General features: G+C 36.6%; 1 non-coding gene across 1 annotated transcript; it reads right to left on the bottom strand.

Moving 5' to 3' along the window:
• Nucleotides 1-9,774: 9,774 nt before the first annotated feature.
• TRNAF-GAA (transfer RNA phenylalanine (anticodon GAA)) lies at nt 9,775-9,847 on the bottom strand. The gene has a single exon. It is a non-coding gene; the product is annotated as a tRNA-Phe (tRNA).
• Between the last annotated feature and the right edge of the window lie 653 nt (nt 9,848-10,500).

The raw sequence follows: 10,500 nt of genomic DNA, 5'->3' as shown, positions 1-10,500 counted from the left end.
TTTTTTTTTCAATGGATGAAATCTTCGGACCTTATACAACAGCGATAGATATTTGTTGACATAGAACGATAACTAATGTTTGAAATTGCTTTAACAAAAATAAAAACGACTTCTTAGTTCTATGTAACTATCGTTTGAAGGAATGTGACTGGTGGGACACTGAAAAGAACTCTATTTTACGCTGGTGCACTCAAAGATGAGTTTTAGCCAAAAACACCAAATATTCACGAATGGTGTATTTGTGTTGTAAAATATGAAATGTACGTATTCGTTTTCAATAAAAATTAGGTTTATATAATCTTCATAGAAATTAAAAAAAAAAATTTAAAGTTGTAACTGGTGGGACAGCTACTGGTGACCGGTGTAAAGTAATTAAAACTTCTTTATATTTTTTAATATTTTCCCACAGGGTAATGAAATGTAGTCATTTAAAAAGAGGTTACNACAACAGCGATAGATATTTGTTGACATAGAACGATAACTAATGTTTGAAATTGCTTTAACAAAAATAAAAACGACTTCTTAGTTCTATGTAACTATCGTTTGAAGGAATGTGACTGGTGGGACACTGAAAAGAACTCTATTTTACGCTGGTGCACTCAAAGATGAGTTTTAGCCAAAAACACCAAATATTCACGAATGGTGTATTTGTGTTGTAAAATATGAAATGTACGTATTCGTTTTCAATAAAAATTAGGTTTATATAATCTTCATAGAAATTAAAAAAAAAAATTTAAAGTTGTAACTGGTGGGACAGCTACTGGTGACCGGTGTAAAGTAATTAAAACTTCTTTATATTTTTTAATATTTTCCCACAGGGTAATGAAATGTAGTCATTTAAAAAGAGGTTACAGCTGAAATGGAGATAATTAAGGCATATTTAAATTTATGTCGAAATTTTTGCAATTTACTCGAAATTTTGGAGATGTACGAGTCAAACGAACCTCAGATTTCGGTGCGTCGAGATACATGTTGGTAACTGGGTCTGCTTAGAAGCACACACCACTTTTTTTAGTAATCCCACAATATATTTTTATGTACTTTTAATATCGCTGTTATCGTTTCTTCTTATTGTTGTTTGGTTCTTCGACATTGGCCGAGTTCACCGAAGCACGCTAGTCGCTTCCCAATAGCCTCCCTCCTCATCTGCTGACACCGTTTACAGTTAGTTAATTTTTTTTTGGTATCACAAACTTAGTACCAAGCAGCAAAAAGCTTATTTACAGTACTTATCCCTGATAGTTCTCCTGACTATTCATCTACCAATACCACGATCATAAGTTGAAAAATAAGAGATCTTTAAATATTTCTTGTGTTATTTAGCTCACGTAAATACACACTTACTTTGACTTCTGCCTGCTACTTTAAACTTTGTTTCTTCTTAACCATAATTGCTTAGTTTCATTATTTGCAATGGCAATGCAAACTCCTTCGCTCGAAAGTTGAACACCCACTTTGGATTTTATTTTCTTTGTGTGTTTGAAGAACAGCTGTCACTATATTTGCAGCGACGCGCTCTTAAAATCATCAACCATGAAATACACCTTTGGCACGAGCCTTAAAAATTGTAAGCAGAAGCAGTACCTACTTATCAGCTGGTAAAACGACCGCTGACTTAGAAGCCACGCGTGCGCCCCTGGTATCGAATATCCTTTGAGATTCCTTAAACAAAAAATACTAAACAGATCAAAATAAAAAACCAAGCCACAACAGAAGGTTTTCAGCACCTTTTGCTGCTATTCAAATTTATTTAAAAAATTGTAAAATATAAAAAATAAGAAAGCGAATCATAAAAACCTCACAACACATGCCACGCCATAGTTACAAAAAAAAAAATCTAGCTAAGGCACACGAGTCGAAGAAATGAAGGAGTGCACGCTGTTTTCATAACAAAAAAATGCAATTTACGCTCAATCCCGCACATTTGTNAGTGCACGCTGTTTTCATAACAAAAAAATGCAATTTACGCTCAATCCCGCACATTTGTAGACACTTTCGTTGGCGCGCGCGTGCATCCAATCTAGTTACGCCTCTCCAAAAAAGATATTTCATTATTAAGCTGAAAATAGGAAGTAAAAAATGCCATAAAAAAATGGGAGAAAGGAAGTGCAGCAGTCTTACAGATTTCGATTTGTTTTTTTTTTATATCCTTTTTATGCTTCGCGAAAGTGAAAACTGGTGCGGCTGCGCCTATTTCTTCTTTCTTAAAACCTCATAATTGCTGCATCATTTGGAGCGCCACTCTAGGGATATGAGCTCATACAAAAAAACCATGCGCACAGCACTCAAATTCACGCAACAAAAACCTATTCGTGAAAAGTGAAAGGAACCTTCCTTCCCATTGTCTCAGAGTTCAAGGGTGCCACAGAGCGTCGGCTGCAGCATCCGCGTTGTGTGCGCGTATCTTTCGCCATCTCCGTCACCACAGCGGACGATTTTTATCGCGGAAGCAAGTTTTTTGTGCGCGTACAATTTTTTTTGCCATCTTCAAATAGTTTTTGGATTTTTTCTTGTCTTTGGAGTGCGCAACCGGCTGCCAGCGGCCGCATGCGAGGGTGCGTTCTAATTTTTTGCGCATATGCATGAGTTTTTTATGCGACACATGGCCCCTGCGCAGGATTCCTTCACTTCAAATTTGACGTGTAGGGGAGATTTTTTGTCTCTCACATGTACTTATACATACATACATAATGAACTGGCATTGTGAGCTGAACGTTGATCGCCAGACTTAGGCGAATTTGTGGTTATCCTGTGCTTCAAATGCCACAAAGAAATTTCGCCGGCTGCTTTGCCGATTCTTAGGTTGGGTCACTTTCCTTTCGCTTTTTGCCTTTTGCTTTTGGATATTTGCAATCGCTTGGTCGACAGTTGGTCGTTGGCAGTGACGTTTATCGCTTATTTAAAAAAGTATGGGCTGCAGCCAATGTTGGCGTTAAGTCAACATATTTGGGATTATTAGATAGGCGTATTTTCATTTTTATTTGCTTCTATCGCCACTGACACAGGCTGGCTGCAGGAAACGGAAGACCTGCCCGTTAATTAAACAAATTACTAAAATTGTGGGGGAAAGCGAATTCGTTAAATAAAAGAATCAGATTTTTCTAGTGCAAGGAAACCTAAGGGTAAGCAATTCCATTGCCAAAAACCGTTCTGTAAACATACAAGAAAAGTAATAAAACAAAACAACAACAAAAAAATCAAACTTATTTACAGACCTGGGTACATAGCTCCCGAATTTTTCGAAACCATACGGTGGCCAAAATCCTAGAAATTTTTGCAGATATTTAATTTATTAAAAAGTGGAAATTTGGATTCGTAGTAATTTACCGGAAAGTATTTTTAATTAATATTGAGCACAGGTTTTATGACTCCTAATTTTGACTTCAGAGAGGAAATATTCCCACAAAGAACGCAAACCACAAGTATACACACACCCACATTTTATGCCTAGAAATAAGTTTCTATCTAAATCTCAGAAAATTTTTGAAAGTTTCTCGACCTTATTAATGCTAATTGGGGAATATTTGTGCAAATCTATTGTTTGAAAATTTCGTACCCCAATGCTTGACTTTTTAACCGAAACTACCAACTCAGAAACAAAACTGCAACCTTAATCGATTCCAAGACTGCGGTGAAAATGTCCATCGGTGAACGAGGACAAGACAAAGGACCACCTGGTAACACATAAAAAGTGCAAGCGCTGACACAATGTCAGTAGTAAGTGCAGAAGGCCCCATCCGCAGTCGGGATGTACACTGGCCCAACCTCGCAAAGGAGATTGGCGAAGTTTTTCGGTCTCGGCACAAGCCGACGAATGGTTGTTGAGAGCTAAATAAGACCGAAGAAGAGAGCTAATTCAGACCGAATTCATTTGAAATTACATGCTATATATAAATGTATGTAAATTTCGTTTTTTCTTAAACACATGATTTATCAGAATTTTCTCGTGTCTCAGAATTCCCTGATTCTTACTGGTACTCCGCTTATAAATAAATGAACAAAGATTGGTTTCTCCCCCAATTCGTGGTGTACGTGTGGTTTTAAATAGTTTTCATACAATTTCTATAATTTTTGGATGTTGCGATCGAACCCGGATCCTACACACACCGCTATGTACTCGATTGCGGCGGTAGCATGAATAAAAATTGGTTCAGACCCCATCGTACCTTTGATCCGCTAAATGTAAGGCCGGGCTAGGTTTGGTTTGCAGTTTTCAATTTCCTAATCAATCACACAACTGTAGTTACTAGTGTTGCCAGATTCTTTTTCCAGCCATACGGGACAAAGGCATAATTTGTCCAAAAATACGGGATTTACAAAAATTTAACGGGATAAAGGGAAAGTAAGAGCTACAGTTGCGGTCAAAATAATAGCAGCAAAATTCAAAATGATGCTGTTGGCAACTTATCTGTATTTATTTACTGTTACCAATTTTCATTTTAAATATGTGTTGATCTTTATCAGATACCACATAAATAAAAGTTTCAAAGTACACAAAAACTAATTAAACTAAAACAAGTTCATCAAAATTTCGTTTTTTTTAGATTTAAGATTTCTTAGTAAAATTTGGAGTATGTGGTTTTATAACCCATTCCAAAATACAGTGCAAGTTTCAAGTCGCTAAAAGTTGCTATTGATTTTTTAGTTTTTTTTTTGTGGAGGATGTTGCGCATTTTCTTCCATATAAAAGCCAGTTTTGTTCATGCAACACCCACCTCAAAAATATTCTAAGAAATCAACAGTAATTTTTAGCTATATTTCTCTTACAGAGTTGCATGCATGATCATGTTGACCAGAAATTTACAGGTTGAAATTAATAATGAAACTGTTGAAAACTCGAGAAAACTCTGCGAAATACGGGACGTCCCGGCAAATTCGCGACGTTTGGCAATGCTAGTAGTTACATGGGGCTAAGATATTGGCATCTCAGAGCCATAACAGGTCATCTTATCGGCGACTTCGTAGGAGTGACGTTGAGATGGCCTAATGGCCTTACACTAGCTTGTATCCAATTGTATTTAAACCCGCTTAGGTATAGGAAAAAAAATTGGATTTTCCGGCTGCCTTATTCATTTCGCTTGGAGGCCGTTTGCCAGATAAAAAGACTGATTAATCTGCAGATTCTCTAAAGATAGACCGGCTCCGCTACTGTTCAGCCCTTGCTCAGGTTTGCTTCTCATGACCCCGATATGCTAAGGAGTGCAGGTCATTCCCAATTATTTTATGGTTATACCCTTTCTTTAAAATTTCCACCAGATTAGTGCTCGATCGCTTTACAATCGGTTTAATGAATGTGGTGTGCCTACCATGCGGCGACAGACCCCGTTAGTTTCCAAAAGTCCTTTTGCAAGTGTACTAAACCACTGCACCCTTCTTAACTCCCTCCGTCACCTTACTTTTTTCTGCGCAGGAGAGTTTCAGAGAACCTTCCTCTTATCCCAGCTGAAAAAAAACCGGAATTTGTGTGTTTAATGCGAACAAAACCAGATCAGTTTCGGAGGCGAAAGCCTCTTGGCCCACGGAGAGGTTGTGTCGATTTTTGCTCTTATTAACTCCTTCTTAGAAATGATTTTCATACGTTTGGATCAGAGATGCATAGAAAGACGTCTATGTACATTCCAATGATCAATACTTTTAATAATAGGCGTACGCATTAAAATGCCTCTAAAAGATGAATTTTTAGTAAAGCAAAAATCGCTATGAAGAGAGCATAAAATTTTTCTTGATACGTTTACTTGACGTTTAATACTAACTCATATAGAATGTTTATAAAGCTCCGACAGACAGCTGATATTAATCCATTATAATAACACCAGAATTGCGGACGAATTCAGGGCACCTATTTTATTCCTTGAGTATTACCTTTCATATTCAATTCCAGAAGCATATGTCACATCGGCGACTAATCCATCAAAATTAGAAACGCAAGCAGCTTGCCCATTTGAAGCGGTCAATTGTCAAATTAATCCTATTCTTTCAGCTATCGATCTAATTCACCAAAATACTGTACATGCAAAAGAGAAAATGAGCGGCATATGTGGCCGCGCGAAGGTGGAAATGTAAGCTGAGAATGAATGCACCACTGACCACATAAATCAGGAAATGTACATATGGATGTACATACTAACATGTGCTCGTGTGCATATGAGCATTCGCGGGCACCAGCTGATAACTGCATATGCAGAATCGCTCGCCATGCAAATGCCAATGCATTGACATACATACATATGTACATATAAATCAGGCGAAATGTGGCATTTACGATCATTTTAAAATGACACAAAAATTAAATGCTTACAATATAAATAGGCAAAGAAAAAAAAACAAAAAAAAAAGGTCAACACTCAATCAACGTGTCCAGTCAGCGGTGAAAAATAAAATACAAATTTAAGAATAGACAACATGCAGAGGGAAGCGCCTGGACGCCTAGATATGTACGTACGTACATGCAACCATACAAATGCAAGGTGTTCGCAGTGAGGAAGAAATGCAAATCGCATTATTAACGCAGTTGTTGACACATTTTTGCAAAAAATGCCAACAGTCACGCACACTCACGCAGGCAAAGAAATGCCACACGTACAAATGTATCCAAACAAAAGACTTAAGAAAGAAACATGAAAAGAAAGCAGAGAACAGAATGAAATGAATGAGCGCCTGACTGCATGCCTGCCTGCCTGCCTGCCTGCCTACATCGCTTGGTGAAATGCACAGGGAAAGGAAAATGGGACAATGCGAGGAGTGGCAGCAGCGGTGTCAGCTACTAAATAGTGGCCACGGAGGTAGCTATGTAGCTCGTCCGTCCAGCGCGTGCAACACAATTTCATTGAATTCAAATTGAGTGGAGGCTCTAGCGATTTCATGCAGTCAATTCACGAATTCATCGAGCGCACATCAAAACCTAACATTGACGATCGGCGCGAATGTCGCGTGAACACAAATCGGTTTGTGTTTTTTTTCTTTTTGTAATTTTTTGTTTTTCGATTCTCGCCAGGTATTTAGCTATGCACCAAACAGCCTACATATGCGAGTTTGCACACATACATACGTTTTGTTTACATCCATATATCTGTGCATATTTATGTGCATATTTATGTACGCACGCTACGTTTGCCAGAATGCGCTCTGTTTGTCCTATTGAACTAAATTCGATCGCTGCACTCCATTCGTACGCTGCAATTATGGACTGCAGTGTGTGGCCAATGAAGAAAAAAAAAAGAAGTGTGGCCGGCGCATTCTTGCCCGCAGCTATTCAAGTCTGTACGGAACAAAATATTTAATTTAGGACCGATTTTGCGATGGCTTAAATTGTGGCAAACAAAGTGCGGCGGAGCAAAGGTGCATTGCGAATTTGAGAATTAGATGCCGACGTCAGCGATCTATTGCCAAATAGCGAAGGCCAGGCGCAAGACTTAAGGTGACAAAATTGGTTATTTACGGTTCATTGGTCATTTGGCTTTCATAGCTAGAATTCAACATCGCGTTTGTGTATTTGTTCTCATTTAATTCTTCATCTAGGTTTTGGAAGTCAAAGAACTTTTTGAGCTCGCAATAAGTTGATTCGTTAAAGGATTTTGATTATACGTTCTAAGTTCATACACTGAGAAAAGATGGTTATAGTTACATTATTTGGTTATATATTTGGTTATATACACCAAATCATGTGTTGAGAGAAATATATTTTATTTTACATAAAAAAAAATCAGACTTATTAGCCTTAAAGGGTTTTGCTAGTGCATACTTTTCCTTTCCCTGTTTGTGAATTAGGGCTTTTATTAGAGCAATTACAAGCTTTTCTGCCTCACACCATCTTCACCAGGTAACCATTCTCTGCGACAGGTTACTTTATTTACCTCGTGGCTCTCAGCTGTAGGGTTCAGAGAGTCGGGCTGTGGATATTAAGGATCTTTGGGCATGACTCAATCATAGGAAATATTTCGATAGCAAACAAGTCCACCGACTACATACTTTGCAGCACTGCCAAATTTTAACTTAGAAATGCAGGTGCAGTCAGTATAAACGACAGCATAAAGGGATTTCTGTAAAATAAAATATTCCAACAGTATGGATGTGGATCCCAGACGAGCAGAGTTCAAAAACAATTTACATATTTGGAAAGTATTAAAAAAATTATCAAAAAGTTAAAATGAATTTAATTATAACGTTGACGGTGCTCGACAATTACTTTTATATGGAGGAAAATATCTAGCACCATCAGCTAAAAAAAAAACTCAACACGATTTTCTAGTGTTTTAAAATTGGCAGTTTAACATACTAAAATTTAATGGCTTTTAAAACTGCATACCTAATATTTCTCAAAAAAACTTAAAAAAAAAAAGTTTAAAATTTTTGGGTGTAATTGTTAAAGTGTATTTAATTTTTATAAATTTTGTAATAAGTTTGAAATGTGGATTTATGTGGTGCCGTTTATGTAATGTGCTAGACTTTTATAAGAAAAAATTTAAGCATTAAATAAACAAAAGAAAAATAACCAAAACATATGTGTACATTAGGGTGGCCCAAAAAAGGTACAGTCGGATTATAAATGCTCCCATCCTCTACGATGGTTCTTTGCCGAAAAAATTACACTGGGTTTTTTGTTTTTTTTTTTTTTAATCAAAAAATATTTAGAGGTCGCTCAAAGAGCTTGCAGTTTTCCGTGGATTTTATATGGGGAAAACCCAATTTTTCGTAGAAATAGAATACTGCGTTTTTCTTCAGGAGACTATAGTGATTAAAAATGGTAAAATAAACAATTGGATATTATTGGAAGTCCCCTGAAAAGAAATCGAGCTTTCTGATCGAAAAATATTGCGGTTATTCACACTTGCCTGGTGCATACTTTTCTTTTATATGGTTATATTTTTTATTCAGTTTACAACAGTAAAATACACTACAGAACAATAATTTTTAACCAGATAACCTGATAACCAGGCAAGTGTGAACAACCACCTTGATTTTCAAGAATTCTATAACATTTCCATGGGGATACCCATATAAAATACACGGAAAACTTTGAGGGCTTTAAGCGAACTTAAATATTTTTTTAATTCAAAATAAAAAAACAGGGTATATTTTTTTCGGTATAGAACAATCCTAGGGATGAGAGGATTAAAATTCCGACTTTACTTTCTCACAATCATTTTTGAACCACCCTACTGTACATATATTTATAAGTATATACAATGTGTGGACTTGTATGAAATCAGATATTAGGTTTGTTCCACACGACCCCGCGGGTAGCCGCGGGTGCCCGAAACAGCGACGAAAACGTTCCTCACGGTAGAAAAATGAATAACAGAGAGCGAATACCTTCCACTTTTGGAACGTAAATGTCTTCTTCTTCGTGCCCGAAACAGCCCGGACTTTTTTCCGGGCAGAAATGTGCAAGAAGTCAATATGAAATAACAGCTGTTGTTTATTTATATCCGATAGAAAATTTTATAAAAAAACAAAAATGGCAAATAGCACTAAAGGTTCAGAAATGTAAGCATTTGCTAATTTTATTAGCTATATTAGATAAATACACATAAAATCACTGTTTGGAAATCATTCCGGGCACGAAAAGTGGTCTTTTGCGTTCCTCACGCTCTGGGCACTTTTTACACGGGTTGACACATTTTTGACACTTGTGAGAGAGTAACTTGGCGTTTGGAACAAACCTATTTTCCTGTTTTCCGTACAAACTTCTGATATTTCACTTACCTCACTTTTCCCCTTCGATGTTGCACAAAATATTTCATAAAAAAAAATAGTTAAAAAAAAAACTTCGTTTGCCGAAACCCGGGATTGAACCGGGGACCTTTAGATCTTCAGTCTAACGCTCTCCCAACTGAGCTATTTCGGCGCTTGTATCGACGCTGTCTAATGCGCTACTTGTATTTACACAAATTTATTATATACATACATATGTATACACTTGCGGTGAACAATTTTGTTAGTTCTGGTTGATAACCGAATAGGTTGCCTTCGTGTGAATATAAACATGCGTATATATATTTGCATGTATGTACATAAATTAAGGTATGTGGTATAACTTATTTTTGTTTTTGTTTTTGTTTTTATTTATAAATATTTCATGTCGATTAGCGATGAAGCACACGAGGCAGATTTGCTTGTTGTTAGTAGAGATGTCAAACTATCGATGGTACTATCGATAGTATCGATAGTTTTATTTATTTGTCCCTATCGATGAGTAGTGATAGTTTTCCTCAAAAAAGGTTAAACTATCGATAGTACTAGTTGACTATCGATAGTTTAAAACCTCTAGCACAGCCGATTTTAGTTATAATGTCTCCATGTAGCTGCGCGTCATTTTTTTAAGTTTGTAAATTTTTTATTATAAGTGATACTTTCATTGTGATTCCTCCTTTAATGGCCGTTTTCTCAAGCAACTTTTAATTGAAAATCTCCCTTTATATTTAAATGTTGCTTCAAACCATAAGGCTATGTCTGAAGTAAAGCATTTATATTATCGGTGTTTGACGTTTGAATGTTTTT

The sequence above is a fragment of the Rhagoletis zephyria genome, unplaced genomic scaffold (genome assembly GCF_001687245.7).
Source record: "Rhagoletis zephyria isolate East Lansing unplaced genomic scaffold, Rhagoletis_zephyria_1.1 Rzeph_scaffold_05742, whole genome shotgun sequence".
NCBI classification, from domain to species: Eukaryota; Metazoa; Arthropoda; class Insecta; order Diptera; family Tephritidae; genus Rhagoletis; species Rhagoletis zephyria.
Note: the sequence above shows the minus strand (reverse complement) of the source record. Positions and strands in the feature narration are given on the sequence as shown.